This window comes from Equus caballus, chromosome 1, assembly GCF_041296265.1.
Source record: "Equus caballus isolate H_3958 breed thoroughbred chromosome 1, TB-T2T, whole genome shotgun sequence".
In the NCBI taxonomy this organism is placed as follows: Eukaryota; Metazoa; Chordata; class Mammalia; order Perissodactyla; family Equidae; genus Equus; species Equus caballus.
Genome location: NC_091684.1, coordinates 180,148,789 through 180,172,921, shown reverse-complemented (window position 1 = coordinate 180,172,921; position 24,133 = coordinate 180,148,789). Strand labels below are relative to the sequence as shown.

General features: G+C 35.3%; 1 long non-coding RNA gene across 1 annotated transcript in view; it reads right to left on the bottom strand.

The window, feature by feature from the left end:
- Positions 1-4,872: 4,872 nt before the first annotated feature.
- LOC138925125 (uncharacterized) overlaps positions 4,873-24,133 on the bottom strand; it is a 31,085-nt gene continuing 11,824 nt past the window's right edge. The window contains exon 3 of the long non-coding RNA XR_011440914.1: positions 4,873-5,467. This is a non-coding gene — a long non-coding RNA (uncharacterized lncRNA). The remainder of the gene's footprint in view (positions 5,468-24,133) is intronic.

Below are 24,133 nucleotides of genomic sequence, written 5' to 3'. Positions count from 1 at the left end.
GTTGACTGGAACAAGAGCTTAGCATATAATACATACAGACAAGAATCGAAATAGGATATAAACTTGAATCACTGTCAAATAAACTCTTTACTTTTTTCATTTATTCTTTAATTCACTCCCTTATTGAACACCTGTCCATTGAGACTATTATTTTCTTCAAGACACGGTGTTGGCATTCAGGATACGATAGTATCTTTATGAAGCCTACTATTCAATATGAGAGACAGAAATTAATCGAATAACCACATAAAACTGCATTTGTGATAAAAGCTATGAAGTTGAGATCTATGTGCTCTGAAGCATATAATAGGGCAATTTGACCCAGTCGGGGAGGTCAGTCGAGACTTCCATGAGGAAGTAATGGTTGAAGTGATATGAGAAGTAATTCATGAGCTGCAAAGGGCAGGGATGAGTGGACCCTAACAGTAGGAGAGTGTCTTCACAGAAATACATTCTGGCTGTCTCCTTGAACAGTGCTATTGTCCCATTTCTTCAATCTTTACTTCTGGTGGTATTTTAAATTAGTTATCTTTCTCTCCACTGCCTTTTGTCCACAAAATGAAGAGAACATAGCTTACAAACTCTATTATGTGTCTATTTGTTCAAATATCTCCATGTAAGAAACATTCACATTTGTGGAAATTGTTCTTGTTCATTGGGATTAAGTCTTAGACAGTTTCCTTGAAGGGCTCTATAAATCGTCATGAAGACCTGACCTTGGTTTTCAATCAGCCTATATTTACGGTTTGGAAATGCTTCCTTGTGGAGCTGATAGGTTCAGAGTCACTGGCTGTGGATTTATGGTTGCATTTATTATGACAGGCTTGGACTCCAGAAGGAAAGTGAGCCAAAGCCACTGCAAGAATGGGTTTTTTTGTTGAGGTCTAAAACTTTGTGGGTTTTTTTTTTTTTCACATATATATGTTTCCTTTGGAAAACAACTGAAAAACAAATTATAACTTTTATTTAACACTTATTTAAAAGTCACTCATTTGCTTAGTTTCTGTTCCTTAATATATCGATGTATCTAAGATGTTTTTTCTTTTTTGCTAACATGAGGAATGAACCAACAAATAAATTTCAATTTAGAGAGTTTTTTGTTTTTAACCATGCTCCCATGTAAGGAATATAGGGTAAGCAAAGCAGCTGTATTACTAGAGATAAAGAGCAGAATTTTACTGTAGGAAAAATATTGGAAATGCGAATTCAGTGTACAAAACTATAGCGGGACTCTCAGTCTAGAATTGACTATATAGGCGGTAGGATAAAATTCGTTGTTGTTAGTGCCAGCAAGTCAATTCTGACTCCTAGGTACCCTGTGTACATCAGAGCAGAAACTCATCTAGTGCTTTTGTGCCATCCTCTCAATTTCCAGTGCTCTATCGGACAATGCTCGGCTGCTATTCACAGGGGTTACCTGGCCAATTTTTTTGGAAGTGTGTGGCTAGGTCCTTCTTCCTAGTCTGTTTTGGTCTTGAAGCTCCCCTGAAACCTGTCCACTTCGGGTGACCCTGCTAGTTTTTGGAATACTGGTTGGCATAACTTTCAGCATCACAGCAACACGCAGCCACCACAGTATGATAACCGACAGATGAGTGGTGTGGTTCTCTGTTCCGGAAATAAATGTGGGCTGTGGCGTGAAAGCACTGAATCTTAACCACTAGACCAGCAGGGCTGACTAAAATACCAAAATGAAAAACATGGTGTGATAGTACCGGTAAGACTGCATTCTGAATTTTTATTTTTTTTCTGTCTAAAGGGGTGACGTTCTAATATTTTGACTATTTAAGAGTTAAATAGATTAAAGAATTTGTGAATAACAGGCTTCTAGCGTGACGGTTATTAATATCCACTTACATAAGGAGGAGGCTCGATAAATGTTTTTGCTTCCTCCTACTGCCTACTCTTCAAAGGAAATGCAAAGAACTGTAGTTAAACCAATGCAACTTGCTTATAGCAGAACAGGATTAGAATAAATTCAGTGATCTAGAAATGTGCTTTTTCTTGGTATCACTGCCCTTAAAGTATTGTCAAATATGAAGTGAATGTTCAAAAAGTTTCCCTTACATAAGTCGGGACTGGTGTTTGCCTGCAAAAAGGACAACACAGGAATGCCTTTCATTCCTCTCTGAATTACCGACTGTCCAGACTGTCATCAAGTCCTCAACCCAGCAGATGGCGCTCGGCTTCTGTCTCAAAAAAGGAGAGTGGCTTGTTCTTCAGTCTGTATTTATTACCATTCATTTTAAGGGGTGAAAAGCAGTATTCAGAGAAAAATCTTTGTTAGCACAAAGCCTCTGTATTTGTGAGAGACAAAATTACATTTCTAGTTCATTCAAAGACTAGTTGCTAATCTTTGAATTTTGCACGTGAATTTTGCAAGTTAACTCATGGGAACATGAAAAAAACTCCCTACATTCATTGGTTAACTAGGTACACTCATTTGCTTTATCTCAGTCCATTGATGTTTTATACGGAAGCATGGAAAAGGCAGCTAATATTTTCATGCATTTTGAAGGATGAATAAAATGTCTGGTTCTCTCTGCCTTGCTTGTTCGCCGATTCTGTAAGCCGAGGAAACGGATACTACGGTTGTTTGTAAAACTGGAGCCAAACAAAGGAAGAGAGCCAGGATGTTTTCCCATAACGTTGACATATGTACCACACTCTAGAAAAAGGATGAGGCTGCAAAGCAAGATTTTAGCTTAGCATTTCAATTCTAAAATGGATGGTCCTATTTAATTTTCCACACACAATATCTTTCCTCGCCAAAGAATAGATTAATATTACTAATCTCACTTATGTAGCAGCTTTAAAAGGCCACAGCAACAAGGATATTTCTAAAGCAAATTGTAGTCATTTCTGCCGGTATAGAAAATTCCCTACCCACGCTGAAAGTAATTGTGTTGGTAATCTCACGCTATTGCTTCAGTGGGAGTGTGCGTCATTCTTTGCTCCATGTGAGCTATACAGACAGGCATAATGGATGGAGTGATGAGAGAGAGCAATGATGAATTAATATCCCAGAGGTCCTGAAACTAATAACAATGAAGCCTTCTCTGTGGCCACTAGGTTCCTGGAGTTGTGTTATGAAACCTGATTCTGGAGTTATCTGCTGACTGGTCACCCTGTAGAAGGTTAGAAGGAAGAGTTCCCTACACTGCAGGATTAAAAGAACAGGAAAAAGCCAGACATATATTTGCTTGTACTATCATGAAATGAAGCCATGAACCAAATACATACTAGATTTCTGTAGAGATAAGAGTGAGGCATTTTTCCTCAAGCGTTGCACTATATAAAATATCAACACTGGTTGCAACTTAGTATTTACTTTTGGTTTCCTTTTTGTTATGGAACGAGTGTACATATTTGTGGTATATTAAGCGCCTTCTTCCAACATGTGTGGATGAAGCATTGGGGATTGTCTGAAAAAGTGCTTTTCTATTCTTTGCAATCCTTCGTGGTGTTATTGGGGAAAAATAGACCCAAAGTAGATATGATGAGCAAATGTAAATCTTGCTTATACTTTATTCTACTTGTTCTTTTATCCATTTTCAAACCCTGTCACCTTATACTAGGCACAGTAGAGGGCATTGAGGATAACAATGGCGGTTCCTTCTCACAAAGATGCAGACATGCATATTACTAGCCATAGTGTGATATTGAAACGTACTGCAATAGAACTGGAACGACGGCCCTTAGCTCACTGGTATTTATTAAAGCAGAGGATTTGAATTAAAGATAAACTTACCACCAAAAATATGTAAAAGCCATTTCCTTAATAGTGAAGGCATAAGCCAAGAAAAGTGCAAGCTTAGAAAGGAAGAGGATGAGAGTCTTTCTTTTGTCTGAGAGATGAATTCCCTTCTGGCCAGCACAGGGAATAGGAAGGAGAGAGGCAAGCACGGGGAGCAGCCGCCTAGTGCGCAGCTCTTCTCAAGTCCTGTCCTTACAGAGTGTAAAAACTCCAGTTTGACTAATTATGTCTTTCCAGAATGCAAATATTTTCATATCCAAACACCAAAGTGTATTTAAAGGTTGTAAGGGAAATATTAATGCTTAAAATATTTTTCAGTTTAGACAATCCATGCACTTTCTTTTTTCCACTTGACAGATGTTTTCCATTTGACAGAATTCACTGTATTTCACAACTGATTTTCACTACCCATATCCTGAAACTGAATTAAATACATTTTAATAAAATGTTAATATAAAAAATTGAGTAATGTATATATTTGTGGTCTTTACAATGCATAAGTAACCATATGCTATAATTTTCTGACATTAATATATAGAGGTGTTAACTTTTAAAAAATGAGAGAGTAGCCATCATAATGTGAACATTAAATAAATATATAAATATTAATTTCAAAATCTGTATATATAAAGAGACAGACACAGAGAGAAAGACAGGGACAGAGAGAGAGAGAGAGAAAGTTTAGTTCATGACCCGGTTTGAAATTTGTTCCATGATTTTGATAAGTCGCTTGTATTTGCTCTTGTGTGAAATACTTTCAATAACCCTTATTGGTAAAGCACTTGGAGATCATTGGTTGAAAGTGCAATTAACTGTGAGTGCCGGCTTCAGAGCCTTACAATTGAGAGTCATCATAAAATTTATCTTCGCCGGCATAACCACAGAGATTATTTTTATACAGAGAGCTGGCTCTTTCATTTTGTAAACACTTTAAGCTAGGTGCTTCAGTAATGAATCTTAGATCAGTAGAAAAATTGGTTGCAATAATAACATATATACCAATCACTATTTCAATGCTCTTATAGCTTTCTCTACTTGCCCGGGAATAAGAGAACACTAATATTTTGAAATAATGTGTCATCTTCTATATATTATGGAGATAAAAATAATGCAGATTTGTTTTGGGGGGGAAAAGGGTATTTATTTGAGAGATCTTCCTTGATAACAAAGATTTCCATCAACTTTTTAATGTTAAACAGGTATTCTGGGATGACATGAAATTTATCCATCATAGAAAGGGGAACTTTGTAGTTGTGTGAATGTTGTTTCATCACCTATCAGCCAGAAAGAAAAGAAATCTTAAAGGATAAACATAGAAGTATATTAAACTTTCCTTGGTATCAACTGAACTTTTCCCATCAGAAGAAGTTCTCTGAGCAGGTGGAGAAAAGACACTGAACAAACTGGAAGCTGTTAAAAAGAGCACTGCTGAAAAACACGTCACAAATGACTAACAAATTGTAAATGAAAATTGGGTGACTTTCAGGTGGGAGCTGCTAACAGGCTCCAAGGCAGCATTTGACCTCTTTTAATGGAAGTTTTAAGAGAGGACTGGAGGTGATGAAGGGTCATTCAAATGATGTCGGTGGCTCCTGAGTGGTACTCCTGGTGGGCTGCGCCGATTGTGCTGAAGGATGGTGGAGAAGGCACATCAATCAGCAGGGCAGAAGCCAACTCCCGAGCCAGTCTCTTTCTGTAGCAGTTCAGAAACTGCACAAAGTACAGCAAGTCAGATCATTTATGTAACTTCTGTTTTTATTAGGATGTAATTACAAGATCTTACATTTGCTTAGTGCATTATGTTTTAAAGCCCATTTGCCACATTAATCCATTAAGAATATCAAAATAAAATATGTTTTCATCTTAAAATGTGTTTCTATGCTTGATGTGATAAAAAATTCCCTTACAAGTCACCTGGGATCAGAGCAATAATAGAAACCGATCTTTTACAAATATAGTTTGCTCTTATGTATAGGCAAAGTTGGAGAGAATTAAAGCCATTAAGATTGTGTATGAAAGATACATTAGAGTTACATTTATATCATTGATTACACTGTTCCTCAATTATATAGTTTGGAAAAAAACATAAGCAATTAATCATGGTAGATTACACTCATTTTGTATTTGGCCAGCAGTAGCGAGTAGTTATTAAGAAGTCTGAGTTCCAATTGTTTCTCTAAATAATACTTTGTAATATCTTTTGCTTATGTGATTTCTGTAATACCCTTTGGTAAATGTGATTATTTATACCTAGAAAAGATTTTAAAATAGCTCTCATTTCCTTTATATAATTATGGTTTTAAATAGTTTTTTAATATATTTATTTTCTTAATATGATGCCATTACCAGCCCTGCCATTTGTCTTATTAATCTGGATATGCATAATTATAAACCACACCAATTATAACCGCTATACATGCATTGTCAACTGGTAAACATTTAGTAGTAAAAACAGGATTAAAATATTTAGATAACATTTACATCCCTAGTTTATGTGAAACAATAACAAATAAGAGCTGGAAATTATTAAAATTTTTATTTTACAGGAAAGTACTAGTTATATATAGATAATACAATTCAGTATTGATAAACAGAAAATCTTCTATCAGCAGCTTAATTCCTCAGATGGAATTTTCTTTAGCAATGGGAAATATTAAAAATAACTTATTTGAGATATTGATGACATGTAACTTTTATATGACCTACTTATAACTATTGAAACAGCAGCAAACAGCAAAAGAAGATACTGTATTATGGTTTTTATAAGAATTTAATATGCTGGTACCTTATTATCTTCTATTTGAATTCAATAGAAAATAAGAAATTGAGAAATAATTAGTAAGGCTAGAAATTATTTTAGATTAAAGCAACTTGAATCAAATATTTTTGTCTTTGAAACTATAAACCACTGACATATGGTTTGAAATGACTGGATTCATAATGAAATGTTGCCCTCAATGTCCATAACATTTAGGAAACAAAATTTACCCACGCATTTTTGCATTGACTATGAACTTCATCAAACTGTAGTCCTTCAGGTGGTATTCTGATCTGTGTAACCCCTTCTTTCTCTGCTGCTTGTGCTATTTGCATGTCCATATCTAATTTGAACGGTTCAAGAAAAATGAGATATCCTGCAATAAACTGAGATCCTCATAGTAACTTTGTATTTCTGTAACTTACTATAGGTAGTAGCTTCTGAATACACGTACATTGAATGATTGTATTTAAATTGATTAAAATGATTCTACTCAAATTCAAATAGCCAAAAGAACAGATTGAAATTGATGGTAAATGTTACTAACAATTACTCTCCTAAGAGAAGACACTTGAAATTGTGCAGGCGTAGGAAGTGAGGAGGAGAAAGGCAGGACAAAAGAAGAGAGAGGGAAGAGAAAAGAACAAAGGTAGGTAAACAGACAGACTGGGAGAAGTCAGACATGTCCTTCAGGAGGAGGTGAAAATTCACTGTATTCAGGTGGTGTCCAGTGATCAGGCTAAAACTGGTGCTCCGGGTGAAGTTTTTAGAATGAGTTCAGGATATATTTAGTGGGTGCTCACAGAAGGAGAAACTTCCTTAATTAATGGAAGGTATTCAACAGTTTTTCTTTAATTTTATTTTAATTTGTAATGAGCAAACAGCCATATGCCTTGGAAAGTCCTTAGCTTACATTCATCTATATTTCATGTCTTAGACTTAAAAAAAACAAAGCAAAACATGTATCTTGAGTGCTAGGTCTCACTTAGAATCTCTGTAAATATCAGGTCAAGAAAAACAGACAACTGTTAACTAGACATTTTAGACAAAATAAGCAAGTTTATTTTTGTTCAGTTTCCTGATTTTCATCTGCTCATTTCTAACTTTCCCAGTCTTGGAAACTCGAAAGAGTGCAAACCAACATGGTGAGAATTCAGGCTTCCTTCCCTTTCTACTTGATTCATTCTATCTGCTCTTGATGCTGGATGCTGGTATTCTTTGAACCTTAGTCCAAGAACTTCTGCTCTCACATCTCTTTATACTTTCACTGCTCACAGCATCCTCTATGCAGGTGATTTCCAAGTCTACGTCTCAAATCCATTCTTCCTATCTCCCAGTCTATATTTGAAAAGCACTTGTTCTATATTTACTGACTGATATTGTAGGGATATAAAATTAAACGTTTATAATGGAATTGATTTTTGTAACCAAAATTTCTCTAATTTTTCTCATTTCACCATTCTAGCCACTTCGACTCAGATTCATATTTGACTCAATTAATTGTTTTGACATCTACCATTTCTTTTATCCTCTTATTCACTACTTTGTGCCTCATTAGTAAAAAACAATCTTAATTTGTATCCTTACCTCTTTCAAGTATTGTTCTACATATCGTAGACAAATGGTTTTCCTTAAGCATTCATCAGAACATTCAAGGTCATTTTCTCTTTGAGTCCAATTTCTTTTTCTAGACCTAAAATATATTTTAAACTCTTCACTCATGAGAGAACAACCCATTAACTTAATCAGTGGATTTTGCCTCCATATCTCTGTCTCTATGTACATCACTTCTTCTGTGTAATTATCTTGACACTCTTCTCTGTTTCTATTAATACTACTCATTTTTAAAAGTTGGGCTCATTTTTTAACTCCTTCTTGAGTTTCCTATGTTCAATCTAGAGGGACGCATTTTGTATATTTTGACACTTTTTACATTAGGCTAGTCTACTTGATGTTCTCCAAATATTTTTGTGCGAGTAAGTCTCTACAAAATTTCCCAAGCTCTTCTTCTGTCTTTTTCCTTCCTCCAATTTACCAAAATTTTGAGATCATATATGAGGTACCCTGATCTAGACTTAGGTTATTTGATGTTAGGGACTGTGCTATTTATCTTTAGATCTCTAGCATTTAGTCTCTGGCGTGTCAAAGGTGCTTAATGACCATTTGTAAAATATTTGAACAAGTGGATCTTCACAATAAAACTTTCCAGAATACTGCCAATCAATAATGTTTTTCTCTTATCCCAAGCATCATTATATTTTCACTGATTACATGATTCCTTTAGCTGTCAACATATATAACCATAGAGAATTATTTCTCTTTTCATTTAAGTATTATTTTCTTGGCTAAACTGTAGGAACTTAAGGATTGATTATTTTACATGCCCTATAGTGTGTGCTTTGCACAGAGTAGGCTCACAAAAATCATTTTGGGAAAATTAATTTTTCATGATACTATTCATTTCATGTATTACATATTTTAGTTACATATGCATGTGAAGACTTCAGTATGTCCAGAACTTTGGAGGCATAATCATCCAGATTTGTTTATTTTAAAGCTGCTAATTCTTTAACATTTTTGAGGCAGCTTGAAAAGTAAGATATAAACAGAATGATTTTAAAAATTGAAAAAATAAAAACCAGTTACAAGAAGCAGAGTAGAGCTACTGTTGGACACTGTAAGATTTGTTAATTATCGTCTTTGATATCTAAATTTAGCTTTGGTTCACAAAGTAACATAAAAGGATAAAACTAGAGGGCACGTGGTTATTTTATTCTGATAAAGTAAGTTTAAAGATACCTGGTCTCATTAAATAAAGTATACATGTTCTCCTGGGTACTGATTTTTTTTTATCTGTTGCTGAATTCAGGGAGGGATTTATTTCATGTATCTTTATAAAGGCAAAATGAGTAACATAATGGGTGACGTCATTTTCAAGTATGGTTTGGCAGAAGACACAGGTGTTCAAATGAACATTTCTTGTGTTGGTCCCCTAGAAAAATTGAGGGCTATTACAAATTTGTGAAAAACCTCACTGAAAGGTTTTGGGAAAATGTGCTGACCTAAGTAACTCTGGAGATGAGTGGACACTGTAAGGCTGATAGCCAAAGTATTGTAAGACAAGCACTTCATAAACACATAAGCACTATCCTCTAGTTGATAAAGTGCTTTTCTGTGGGGGTATGGGTTAACAATTCTGAAACCGCTATCCTTGTATTCTGGAATTTAAAGATTAAGTAATGGATGGCTGAAGGTGGGAGCCAGCCTTCTCACTGTTGGAGTGGGAGATTATAGACAAACAAGGGGAGAAGGCTAGAATAATCTGTGAGGTAATGGATTAGAGTTGGAGACATCAATATGAACTCATGTTAAGCTTAATATAGATAAAAATGGATACATATAGAAATATTTGTAGATCTCCATATATACACTGGTTAGTATACATACATCTTCCCTTGCTGTGTCACCTCAATAGCAACAAGCATACTAGGGGAAAAATATTGGTTTCTAATCCCCTCTTCCAATAAAAGGAACCAAGATTCTTTTGATAAATGGCTGACTCTGGGGCCGGGAAAATATAAGATGAGACTGGAGCTTCTTACAGTGCTGGAAGTTAAGAAAGTGCTCAGATAGACACATACATACGCACATACTCATACAATGATGGGAGTATGTCAGAGGGACACAGGAGCCTCTGAAAGATTGCCTAAAGGCCAAAGCCAGAACAATTTGATTAACAAAGTATTATTGGATCCTATCCCAGAATATAAAATAAATATCTATGAGTCCATCCTGATATAAATAAAACATTGAATAAATAGATAGAAGAAAATAGCCAAATATTCTCTTGAAGAAGAATCCTAAATAATCTGTTTAGGCACTCAGATCTAAGGAAGAAGAACATAACTTTACACTCCTTACATATAGGTTGCACAGAAGTGACTTCCTTAGAATACAATATGGAAAGGGAGCAAAATGAGCAACTTCATAGTGGAGAAACCTGGAAAACACTACCTCAGCAGTGATCAAGGTCAAAACATCAGCAGTGATAAGTCATGTTGATCGTATGTATCCTTAATATCAAGTGATGAGAATGGCACTTGACCTCTGTAGTCTTTCTCCTCAACACTCACAACCTCAGCCTAATTGTGAGGAAAACATCAGACAAACCCCGCTTGAGGAACATTCTACAAAATACCTGACCAACACTCCTAAAAACTGCCCAAGTCATCCCAAAAAAGGAAAGTGTGAGAAACTGTCACAGACCAGAGGAGCCTAAGGAAATGTGATGACTAAATGTGATGTGGTCTCCTGATGGGATCCTGGAACAGAAGAAGGACATTAGGTAAAAACTAAGTAAATCTGAATAAAGTATGGGCTTCAGTTAGTAATAATGCATCAGTATTGATTCATTAATTATGACAAATGCAGCATAGTAATGTAAGGTGTTACCAATAGGGGAAATTGAGTGTAGGATATATGGGAACTCTTTGTACTATCTTTGTAGCATTTTCTTAAATCTAAAACTATTCTAAAATAAAAAGATTATTAAAAAACAAACCTTGAAGCATAAAATTAATTCTGATCTCAAGAAATCTGAGAACTCCTGACTTATGATTCAGGTTTTCTAATTCATGATTATCTTATTACAGGTTATATCATAAGGAATAAATGGATATTTAGCACGTCTGTAAGAAACTTTTCAGTAGTAGATGTAGTAAGTGACTTTTTTTTTTTTTTATCTAGGGCTGGGTTCAGTCAATTCATGGTAAATTTCCCTGTTGATTTTGCCCAAAGACCTTCTGTTCTCCATTGATATATAAAGAATCTATACAGGAGGAGATAGACAGATTTGATTACAAATCTTTAAAAACTCAGATAAGTTCATAAAATAATGCAAATGGAAAACTAGTAGAACAAATGAGAACATGTGAGATGTGATAACAATTAAGTTGCTTAATTTATGGAATGTTCCTAAAATGAATATGAAGATTCTGTTAGAAAATTATATGAAGAATATAGTAAAATATTTCATAAAATAAGAAATATAAACAACCCGAAACTATAAAAGTACATTTAACTTTCCCAGGAATTTAATAAAAGTGAATAAAAACCCACAAACACAATTATTTGTATTTGAACAAACAATTAAAGATTAATCCTCATCACTGATAAATAAACATTGAAATGTGTGAACTCATCATTCTGGATAATTCCAGGAAGTCTGCAATTGATTCTACCAAATAAACAACTATTACATGGCTGTTACTAGTATGGCTAATACTCTCCTAAATACCATTATTCTTTCCTTGTCATAGCTCGTAAGTGTTGAGAGGCGCACACAAAACTTTGGGATTTTTAGCATGTAGTTAGGGGAGTTCTATTGCTTTTCTCTTGTTAGGCTTTTGTTTTTCTTTGTTTGAGGAAGACTAGGCCTGGGCTAACATCTGTGCCAATCTTCCTCTACTTATATGTGGGACTCCTGCCACAGCATGGCTTGACAAGCAGTGCATAGGTCTGCACCTGGGATCCAAACTGGCGAACCCCGGGCTGCTGAAGCAGAACGTGTGAACTTAACTGCTGTGCCACTGGGCTGGCCCCTCTAGTTAGGCCTTTTGATACAGAATTTTGACTCCCCTAAAATCATAAGCCATTTTAGTTTGAGCCACACATCTCAGAATGTAATGCATTGCCAAGATCATTTCCAACTTCAGCTTACTTGGTTTCTGGCACACTTTGTGGGTATAGCCTCTTGCTTTCTCTATCAAGGGCAAATAATTGAATGGGGTATGAACTGGCTTCCTTCCTTTTTCCTGGTAATCACTACTGTTTTATTAAATAAAAACTGGATGAATTTTTTAGCCCAAATAAACTACTTTAGGCTTAGTGACAATTTCTTCCACATTCTGTCCTTAGGCTGTTTCTCAAATTGCTTTTTAATTTGGAAGTGAGTTTTCATATTTTCCTGTATCTTCATAGGCATTTTGGTGGGCCATTGGGTGGGCTGCTTTAGGTACTGCTAGCCAGATGCTGTTATGTATTGGATGGTTCTTCTAAGTAGTTTTATATTGTTTTATTTGATTATGGATGCTTCTCCCTACAGTCTATCTAAAATAGTCCATAGAGGAAATCTAACTCCAAATTCACCTCCTGAATCCTTGCCAAATACTTTAAAAACAGAAACTCTTTAGGTTCCAGACTCTATTTTCCTTATTTGTGAGTTGACCCTTATCTTTACCTTAAGACTCACTCTGCTTGGCATCTCTCCCAGACCTATTTTCCTTTTGCCAGTTTGGCTTGCCATAGATCTTAACTTTTATAATCCACTCCAAGAACTATTCCATCCATCTTTGAAATTTGCTCAGTCTGCACTTTTCCCCAAGCATGTTCCATTGCATATTCCCACCAGGATGTGCTTTCAGTCCATCTTATGGGAAAAACCTATTGAATTAAATATAAAGTGTCATTTACTGGGATTTAGGCCTCTCTGAGGTATGTGTAGGCTCCTTATCCATGCTATTTTGCTACAGTGCTAGGAACTGGAAATTAGTGAAATGTTATAGATGTATTAAAATCCAATGATAATACTTTTTTATATCCAAAAAATCACCCTGACAACTATTTTCCAAGGCATTCTACTACTTCTGCTAACTTATATCTGTAGCATTTCACTAAAAGAAACTAAAAGATGGTATTTATGTTTTTAAAAATCATTTTAGGAAGTGCTAGGTCTATAGCTTCTTGTTGGAGACTCCTTAAACTTTTTCTCTATGAATATTTCAAAATATAAATAATAAAAAAAATGATTTTAGCCTACAACTAACCACCATATTTTCTGCCCCCAAAGAAGAGGATTGAATTCTGCATCAAAAGACCTTGATGGTTTGTATTTGGATAAGTCGTGTGGAATTATCTGTAAGGTCACTGCAAACAATGAGAAAGCTAAATTGACTGCCTGAAAAACAAATTGGATATTTTGGGATTGTGAGGTTTGCAAGAAGAGCACAAATGTGAGAAAACTCTTGAGGGATCAAGAGACCACAGGAGAGCATCAGGAGAGAAGTAGACTTGTGAGAAAATGTCCACATTGGCGATGGCTGAGAGGATTTTGTTTTGAGACCAACAGTGAGTAACATTCTATCTTAAGTTATCCCCTGTGCTGGACGTGATTTATTCTATCATTGATGCTGATGGAAAGACATACTAAACATAATGCTTTGGGTGCGTCTTGTGGGGAATATAGAAGAAAAGATGACTATGATAATTTAAGCCCACAGAAATTTTCAGAAATATTGTAGAGGATGTGAACATATTTTAATAATATTTTAAAGGACAGAGGCAAACCTGAAGACCCCTCCAAAGGCCAAAGCTGGGACAGCTTAACAGCAAAATAAATATCGATTATGTTCAATTAAAACCCAAAGAATATAAAAAATATCCATGAGTTCATACTTATGTAAATAACAAATAATAAATAAATAAGGGAGAAGGAACTCATCTTCCTCAGAGAAGCATTCCAAATAATATATGTAGATATGTTTATATTCAGGAGGTGGAGCTTAATTTCCCTCCCTTTGAGTGTGGGCTAAACCTAATGAATTGCCTACACAGCATAGAGTATGGAAGGGAGAAAAAATAACTTTCCAGTGCAGAAAGCTGGCAGACATCATCTCAACCAAGTATTCAGAGTTAACATCACTGGTGATAAATCATGTTGATATTATGTATCCCTTGATATGATACAATTAAGAAAAGACACTCGCCTCTGTGACAGTCTTCCCCAAAACCAATAACACCAGTTTAATCATGAGAAAACATCAGGAAAACTCTAATTGAATATCATTCCACAAAACATCTGGCCAGTAGTCTTCAAAAGTATCAAGATTGTGAAAGATAATGAAAGACTCAGAAACTGTCACAGACTGGAGGAGGCATGATGACACGATGGCTAAATGCATGTGGTATCCTGGATCGGATCTCGGAAGAGAAAAGAGACTAATGAAAAAACTGGTGAAATCTGAATAAAGACTATATAGTTTAGTTACACTGAACCAATGTTAATTTCTTAGTTTTGACAAATGTACCATTGTTATGTAAAATGTTAGTATTAAAGAAAGCTGGATGCAGTGTATACAGGAACTCTTCATGCTATCTAAAATAATAATCTAAATTTTTTCCCGACTGAAAAGTTTATTAAAATAATTAAAGGATCATGTTACGCTGCAGAGACTGCTTTAGATTCACTTCAGTAAAACAATTTTAATTTAACAACTCCAGTAAATATTAACTGAGGGATTACTATAGGCCTGGGACATGTGATTGAAAAAAGACAAAAATTACTGCCTTCATGGTGTTTATGGCCCAGTGGAGAGGGGCAGATCATAAAAACAAAAATAGCAAATATTTAAACTTTATTTTATCTTAGAAGGTGACAAATACTATCAAAAATGATTGAGCGGCAGGGTGGGGGAAGAGGTTAAATTCACGTGCTCAGCTTTGATGGCATGAGGTTCACGGGTTGAGATCCTGGGTGCGGACCTATGTACCACTCATCAAGCCATGCTGTGGTAGGCGTCCCACATATAAAGTAGAAGAAGACAGGCACGGATGTTAGCTCAGGGCCAATCTTCCTCAGCAAAAGGAGGAGGATTAGTGGCAGTTGTTAGCTCAGGGCTAATCTTCCTCAAAAGAAAAGAAAAAAGATTGAGCAGGGAAAAGGGGGCTTTGCAGTAAGGAGGGTGGAGTTCTACTTTATAAAGACCATTCTCACTGAACAGTGATATATAAGCAAAGCCTTGAAGAATGTGAAGCAATTAACTATACCCATATCTGGGAGAAGAGAATTCCTGGTAGAGTGAACAGGCAGTGTGGAGGCCCAGGAGTGGAGACATCCTAGACACACATTTAAGAAACAGCAAAGTGGCCAGACTGTCTATAGCCAGTGAGGGGAGAAGAGAGTTTTAGATGAATGTGAGGTACAAGGGATGGCGTAGGGCACACCAGACCATTGTAAGAATCTTGGCATTTACTCCGAGAGAGGTGAGGAGCCATTTCAGGGTTCTGAGCAGAGGTCTGTTGTGATCTGACTTTGGTGTGAAAGGGATTAATGTGTCCGCTCTGTTGAGGGTAGATAGCGAGGGCGGGTGGAACCAAGATGTACTGGTTTTTAATTTTTCTTACAAAGTCATTTTTTGATTGTTTTGTTCTGTCAACCCTCAAGCTTAAGTTAAAAAAAAATAAGAATAAATGCATGTGTTATTTGTTTTTTAATTTATTTATTCCATGATTGTCACTTTTTTTCTTTAGGGGTCTGAGAAATTAAAAGTAATTTTTGCTCAAAGCAGAAGTCATCATCAACAAATAATTTTCCTCTCAGCTTTATTGAGGTGTAATCGCAAGATATTTAAAGTGTACACATGATGATTTGATGTACGTATAAATTGTGAAAGAATTTCCCCCATTGAATTGATTAACAAATCATCTTTGTAAAAAATTTAAAAGTCAAGAGAGATGGTATAAAGTTGTCTGATCAAAAATTTGGCATTTGATCCAGATGAGATGCTCAAAAACCTTTAATCTATGGGGTGGGGGTAGGGGGAGAGAGAGAGAGAGAAAGATTTAACATCTGTACATCTGTTCAATTTGCAGTGTGTCAGATACAAGTATATAAATAATATAATTTACTAGACATTTCTGGGTAATGCCATAATTCTTGCTAAAATTAGCTGTTGGGATCAGACATCAAAATAATCTCATTTCTTTTTAGACTGAAACCTCAAAATAAATACTGAGGTTTTTATATTAGTTATGAGATGCAAATTTGACAACTATTCCATAGAATCAGAAATTAGCAAAAAGAAAAGAAACATGAATTTCCTTTTCTTTTTGTTTTTTTTTTTAGGAAATTTAAGGTCAGCAAAATTTATGTTCTTCTACTATGGTTTGATAAACAATTCGGCCTTACAAATTCCAGTAATAATTTGGTCAACATATAAGGAAAATTTAGGATCAAATCTCAAGTTATGCTCTGTTGCTTTCTCAATAACATAATATTTTTCTCACATTTTTCCTTTACCTTTAAAATCTGTATTAAAGTCAATGACTACATATTAAAGAAAATGTTAGTGTATTAATGACTAAAATTTTCTCCCAAGTGATGATACTGTATATGGGATAATCTAGTACAATTATAACTTAAATATTGAACTATGTGCAGGAATAGGATATAAATGCACTGAAACTTATTTTTGCATATTTAATGTTATAGAAATGTCTGTGCTTATCACTGACTTTTGGATAAGAATTTTTAAGTTAATAAAATGTGTTGCTACTTAACTGATTTTGAGTTAACATTATTTTTAGTTATAAAATGAAGTGAAAAAGCAAGTACTTTTGTGTTCTACTTTCAAATGATACATCAAAATAAGCAATGCTTTGACAGAAAAAGGAAATCTTGTTCAACTCTTGTCAGCATCAGTCAATTCCTTCATTTATAGGAGGACTTGAGGAATGTTTAGTGAAATGCTGACAAATGGACTACAGAGCATATCAAATTAGTATTTATTTTCCTGAGGTGTGTAGAGAAGGGAAGGTAATTATAGAAACACAAAGTTTAGTCCTCAAATTGAAGCCCAACTTAAATGTAGCTTAAAACTTTATCCCTTTAAGCTCACCTCTCTGCTGCCTTTTGATTTTGCGGTGGTTCATCCATGTTAATGTACCTAATGACAGACACGCTGAAAAGGTGAGAATGAATGCTTTTCCTCTGACATATCAGCAGAGGATGACGGTACAAAGTGTGTCTTTCAGTGTGTATCTGCATGGACTCTGGGTCTGAGAGAATGATATATACTTCTACTTTATGCCTGCAAGATTCAAAAGGCCTTTTCAAATATTCATGTCCTTTTTTTTCCCCCTTTTTATTCTCTACCAGGATGTGTTATGTGATGAGAAGAATGTCAGAGTCTCTGGAGTTTTATTTTTAAGTTTTAGTCTTGCCTGAGGGGGAAAATATATTGAAAATTTGCTGGTCAAGCTATTCACGCTTTTTCATAACATGTCTAATAATTGCAAAGCAGTTTGTTCAAATAACTTAGTCAGGCCTTCATAGTTACCATGATAGACTCTGAGATGAGTTATTGGGCAGTGTCTGGCATTCAGTTGGTAACACCTGGGGATAACTTTCTCTCTGCATTGCCTATTGTAACCAAAAAGAAGTCAAAGGAGGTACAGAGATGAGGGCTTTTTTTTTTTTTTTTTAGCTGAATTCTGATCATTCTCCCCTGATCTTGTTTCAACTTGGATTACAACTTCCTCGTGTATGATGCATCGAGTTAATAGGATTTGTATCGCCATAGGCACTGTTGCCATTTCCTATGCAATAGCAGGCAAGTGGAGATGCTGATTAGAAATATGGTAATGAAACTACCTCTACCTACTAAATTTAATCTTGGAGTGAAAGAGCAGTGCATTTGTGGTTTTATTGTTGTATCCACTAGCTGTTGCTATTGTTTGTTCTTTTTATTTTCCATGGGTTTGAAAACTGAAAATATACATTAATATTTTGGTATGTCATTTAGTCCGTTTTTCTCATCAGATTTCTAGACCCATTTACTCTTTAAGATTTTGCTTTTAATTTTTATCAGCTTCGAAGCCTCACCTTTCTCCATTATCAACTAAGAAAAAAAAAAAAAGATAGAATAAAGTCACCAGCTGGTGGGAAAGTCATTCGGAGGATGTTAGCCAAATTAACCTTTATATAATAATTATGAATTAATAACTTTTTTCCTCCTCGATAAAATCCGTGTATTAGCTTCAGGGAAAATAGAAGAGGAAAGAGAAATAAAATCACAGTGACATGATTCATTACGTTATAATAAAACAAAGCTGTGGCTTCAAGGACTCATAGTCTTTAAAAAATACCCAACACAAAAGGGAAGCGGGAATTAAAACTATAATTTCCCAAGTATTAAAAATATAAGCTACATTCTGAGTGAAGTAAATAACTTGTCAACCCCTCTTCATTATGGGAACAACCACACTGGGATATAACATGTGTTGGAAGAAGCGATTAAAATGATCCAAACCAGTGCACTAAAATTTTAAGCAAATTTTCGCCATTGACACAGAAAGAGCATTCACTGGGAATACCAATAACATCCACTTATGCAAAAATATCTTTTGACATGCGATGAAAACATAACCTCTGGATACACATTCTCCCTTTTAGGTTTTCAGTGGGAATTGTGCCTAAGTGATTAGGGCAGGATTTGGTCCAATAAATAACCTGAAAATTTTGTAACAAGTGGTGGAGTAATACATATTAATTCTGAACAGATTGACACTGTAATTTGGGATAAAAACCATAATGATTACAGAATGCAGTCAGTGTAAGTCAAGTCTGATGGACTGGAACAGATGTGTCCACCTGTTTAGAGCCCAGCTCTGCATCACTTGGGATGCATAATGTGACTGAGGTCCGTAACGTTAGCTATTTGGAAAGGTATACAGGTTAGGAAAAAGGAGAAATGTTAAATTCTGAGTCATTCTTTTGTTCTATGATACTATTGAGGTCAAAAAGACGTGAGAGCACACTAAGGACTAAAACAAAAGGGAAAGTCCAGAAGAGATGTAAATATTGTGACATGCCTTTTATTGGAGACAATTTGAAAAGCTTCATAAATGGCATTTCAAGGACAGGAGGATTGAATAAATTCAAACAGTTTTCATTTTTCTAAAATTGATCAGTTCTGTGCAAATGATCTCAATCTGAGGTTTTCTTTTTTTCAACGCTAAAGCAAACGAAGAAATATGGAAAGAGATTTTAACATTACAATGTTCATGCCTAGGGGCGTTCCATATATCTAATACCAAGTAAGATTAGGCTTTTGTGAATATTTATCATTTGAAATCATAGGAAAAAGATTTTTTTGACAGACTATCCCCCAGGTCTACAGATTATGCTATATGTCATTAGCGGGTAATTTTATTTCTTCTTAAGGTAGAAGGAAATATCTCTACTATGATTAGAAATATATCTTTTTATTAACAAAGCTTTAACGTATGGTCATAAACATTGTTCACTTTAAAGACTAGATGTTACAGATGTTACTATTAAAAATATCCTTCCTGTCTGTGCTCTTGAATCCTTCTTATTGAAGTTTATTAACAAAATTGAGTATGCGTGTTATTTGTCCTCCCTCTCTCCTCTCTGTCACCCTCTGGGTATTTAACCAATCCTTAACCTATAGAGTGTCTATCGTTATAGAGGTAAAAATACCATTTTATTGTCTTTAATACATAGAAACCAATCTTCTAGCTCATTTATAGTCTTCAGCTATGTTTGTTGGAGATGTTTTGCATTAAGAAATTTATTTGACTTTGAATAGCATGATTTTTTTCCTGGAATGAAGTATTCAAATTTTATCAGGTGAAATATACAAGTCAGTTTAGAAAACTGAAGATATATTCTTGGCAAAAAACTATCAACTAGGTAAAAACCTATGGGAAACACATGAGAAGCTTTTAAAATTGCTGCTTCCCTTCCTGCCCCTTCCCATATTTGGAAGAACCAGAAAAAGATCTTCTTAATGCAGTCTGTATTCATTACCATACTTGACAGAACACACTTTAACGATCCAAAGATCGCATTCGCTAAATGGCACTATGGGCTTTTAAAGGAAATAGTTTGATTTATTCCTGCAATCTAGGAGGTTCTAAAATTTAAAGGTAAGCAAAAAGAAGATACAGCCACAGTTATGTGCCGCATAATGACATTTTAGTCAATGATGGACCATATATTCAATGGTGGTCCCATGAGATTAGTAAAATATAGCCTAGGTGTGTAGTAGGCTATACTGCCTAGGTTTGTGTAAATATACTCTATGGTGTTCACAGAATGACAAAATTGCCTAACGACGTATTTCTCAGAATATATCCCTGTTGTTAAGCGATCAGTGACTGTAATGTTAATAAATGAGACATATACAAGGGTTCAATTTGTAGGGGCAACAGAATGGTTGATTTAGGGGTAATTAAGTATTTTCTAGAGATTCTTACTTTAAGATAAAATGTTAAAAGTGGTCAGAAAAATTGATGTGCTTTATGCAATTTTGCACGTAGTAAGTATATTTTATCTTATGAAAAGTATTATTTTATAAGATTTAAGAAGTAATTATATGAAATAAATGTTATAAATCATGACAATGTTTACAGTACTATTAGTTACACATACAACATATTGCGGTGAGAGGTGACTGAGGCTTTTTCTGTCTAAATCAGTAGTTTTTAGTTCTGGCTGTGCATTAGCTGGGAATTTGAAAACAATACCGATGTCTCAGTTCCAAGCCCTCCCTCTGGAGATTGTGATATAATTGATCTGAGATAGGGTCCAGATACTGAATTTTTAAGATCTCTCTAGGTTATTTTATTGTGAAGTTACTGTTTAGAAACACTAATCTTAATTTATCTGTTTTTAAATCAATGGGTACTTGTGAGGAAAAAAAGTAAATAAAAAAGTACCTTCACATATACTTCTATAATATTTTACAGTTGTCAAAAAGAGTTTAAAAACTACTGGGGGCCATACAGAGTAATTAAGGATTAAAATAAAGGCAAATAAGATTTTGGGGGTATCATCTAAGCAGATTTGGGGAGTGTCAAGAAATGCTTCTTGGCAAAAGAGACTTCAAATCTTTGAAATGAAACACGAGTAGGCTTCAAGCTTCATCCATGCTGTAGCATGTATCAGTACTTCATTCCTTTTTTTTTTTTAGGAAGATTAGCCCTGAGCTAACATCTGCTGCCAATCCTCTTTTTGCTGAGGAAGACTGGCCCTGAGCTAACATCCGTGCCCATATTCCTCTGCTTTATATGTGGGATGCGTGCCACAGCATGGCTTGACAAGCAGAGCTATGTTCACACCCTGGATCTGAACTGGCGAAGTGGAACACACGAACTTAACCACTGCGCCACCAGGCAGCCTCACTTCATTTCTTTTTATGGCCAAATAATATCATGGTGTGGAAATAGCACAAGAAGCCAGTAACTGAAGACCACATATTACACAACTCCACTTATACGAAATATCCAGAATAAGCAAATATATAGAGACAGCAAGTAGATTACTGGTTGCCTAAGACTGGGTTGTGGGAGTATGAGGAGATTAGAGAGTGTTGACTAAAGGCTATAGGATTTCACTTTGTGGTGATGAAAATGTTCTAAAATTGTCTGTGGTGATGGTTGTACTTATCTGTCAATTTACTAAAACTCATTGAATTCTACAGTGTAAATGGATGAATTGTATGGCATGTGAAATATATCTCAATAAATTTGTTTTAAAAAATAAGTAGGCGTGCCAATCAAACGGGTGAGAGCATTTTATCTAGACAGAGATGTGGCAGAGAGCATGTAGCATCTGCTAAATGGCAAGTAGCTAATGATAGCTGGCTTACAGCGTTCAGGGGAAGGTTCCAGAAGTGGTGAGAAATGAAGCTGGAGAGAGAAGCTGCGTAAGATCATGAAGGATGTAGTAACCCTTTAAAACTTTTTTTCTTTTTAATTGTAGTAAAATACACATAACATAAATTTATCATCTTAACTATTTTTAAGTATGTAGTTCAGCACTGTTAAATATATTCATATTATTATGCAACCAAATTCCAGAACTTTTTCATCTTGCAAAACTGAAAATTCATACTCATTAACTCCCCCTTTCCCAGTCATCACTAGTCCCTAGCAATCACCATTCTACTTTCTGTTCTATGAGTTTGACTACTCCAGCCACCTCATATGAGTTGAATTATGCATTGTCTTTTTGTGAGTGGCTTATTTCACTTAGCATAATGTCCTTAAGACTCATCCATGTTGTAGCACGCTCAGAATTCTCTTCCTTTTTGAGGCTCAATAATATTCCATAGTATGTATATACTACGTTTTGTTCATCCATTCATCCATACGATTAACGCTTGACTTGCTTCCACCTCTTGGCTAATGTGAAAAAAATGCATCTATGAATGTGGGTGTACAGATATCTCTTTGAGACTCTACTGTCAATTCTTTTGGATATAAAATGAGAAGTGGAATTAGTAAGCCTTTTTTAAGAGGTTTAAACTGTATCCTGAGAGCACTGAACAGCAGCCAAAAACTTTCAAAGTCAGGGAAGCCACACAGTTGGAGAACACTAGAGGAGGAACAGTTATGGGGATATTTTAATATTATAGACATGCAAGTTAAGATTCAAGAAACCTAGACTCCTGTCTACTAGTATTGCATGCGATAATAGAGAGAAACAGGAACAGAGACAGACAAGAGTCCTCCACGGATCCCAATCAACTCTGGGGGTCAGGAAGCTTGTATGCATGTGCTAGACTGTGCCCACTCAGGAGAAATCCAAGAGGGATTCGAGGCAAACTTGAAAGCATTCCCCAAGCTGCAAACAGATCCATCAACATAGGGTAAAACCTTGGCATAAGGAGTACAAGCACACCCTCTGACCAAACACTCATTGCATAATGAGCTACCTGGACGCGAGAAAAATTCTTAGTAAGCCAGGCTTAAAAATAACATCAGAGTCATCCCTGGCAATCAGAAAGACTGTGTGCATGCCCAAGGCTGTGCCTTTTCAGGACTGATCAGAGAGGGAACCTCCAAGGTACTAGTTCTTGCTTGAACTTGAGGCAAAAAAATGTAAATTATCTGTAGTGCGATAGCAGTCTCCAAGTCACACACATTTCCAATGGTAAAAATATAACTGGCTAAGATGGCTTAAGTATAAAAAACGACCAATAAGTGGCTTATGCAGATCCACGGGTAGCCAGGGAAAAAACTCTGAGTGTACACACCAGAAGTGTATACCATGGGGGAAATAGACTTTGCAGAATTAGTTCAGACAAGTCATTAACAAGTAAATAAATTACCATGCAAACAAAAACAACCTCCTGGGGGGAGAAAAATCAATATCTTGAATTGCTACAATATATTATCTAAAATGTCTAGTTATCAACAAAGAAATTGAGACATGCAAGGAAATAGAAAAGTGTGACCCATCCACAGTGAACATAGCAGGCAATAGAAATTGCTTTTGAAGAGGTCAGAATGATGGACTTAGCAGACAAAGACTTCAAAGCAGCTAATATAAACATGTACAAAGAACTAAAGGAAACCACATTCAAATAAGTAAAGGGAAGTGTGATGACCATACGTAATCAAATAGAGAATGTCAATAAAGAGATAGAAATCATTTAAATGAACCAAATGGAAATTTTTGAGTTGAAAAGCACAGTTATAGTGATGAAAAAAACCACTAGATAGGCTCAAGAGTAGGTGTGAGCTAGCACAAGAAAGAATCAGTGAACTCGAAGATACATTGTTAGGGATTATGCAGTGGGAAAAATAGAGAAAAAAAAATGAAAATTATTAACAGAGATTCAGAAAAGTGTGGGACGTCATTAAGTACACCAACACATATGAGGTATATCATAAAAGAAAGTGACAGAAAAAATATTAAAAGAAATAATGACTAAAAACTTCCCAAATCTAATGAAAATCATAATCCACACATCCAAGAAGCTAAAAAACTCCAAGTAGAACAAATGCAAAAAAATCCACATCCAGACACA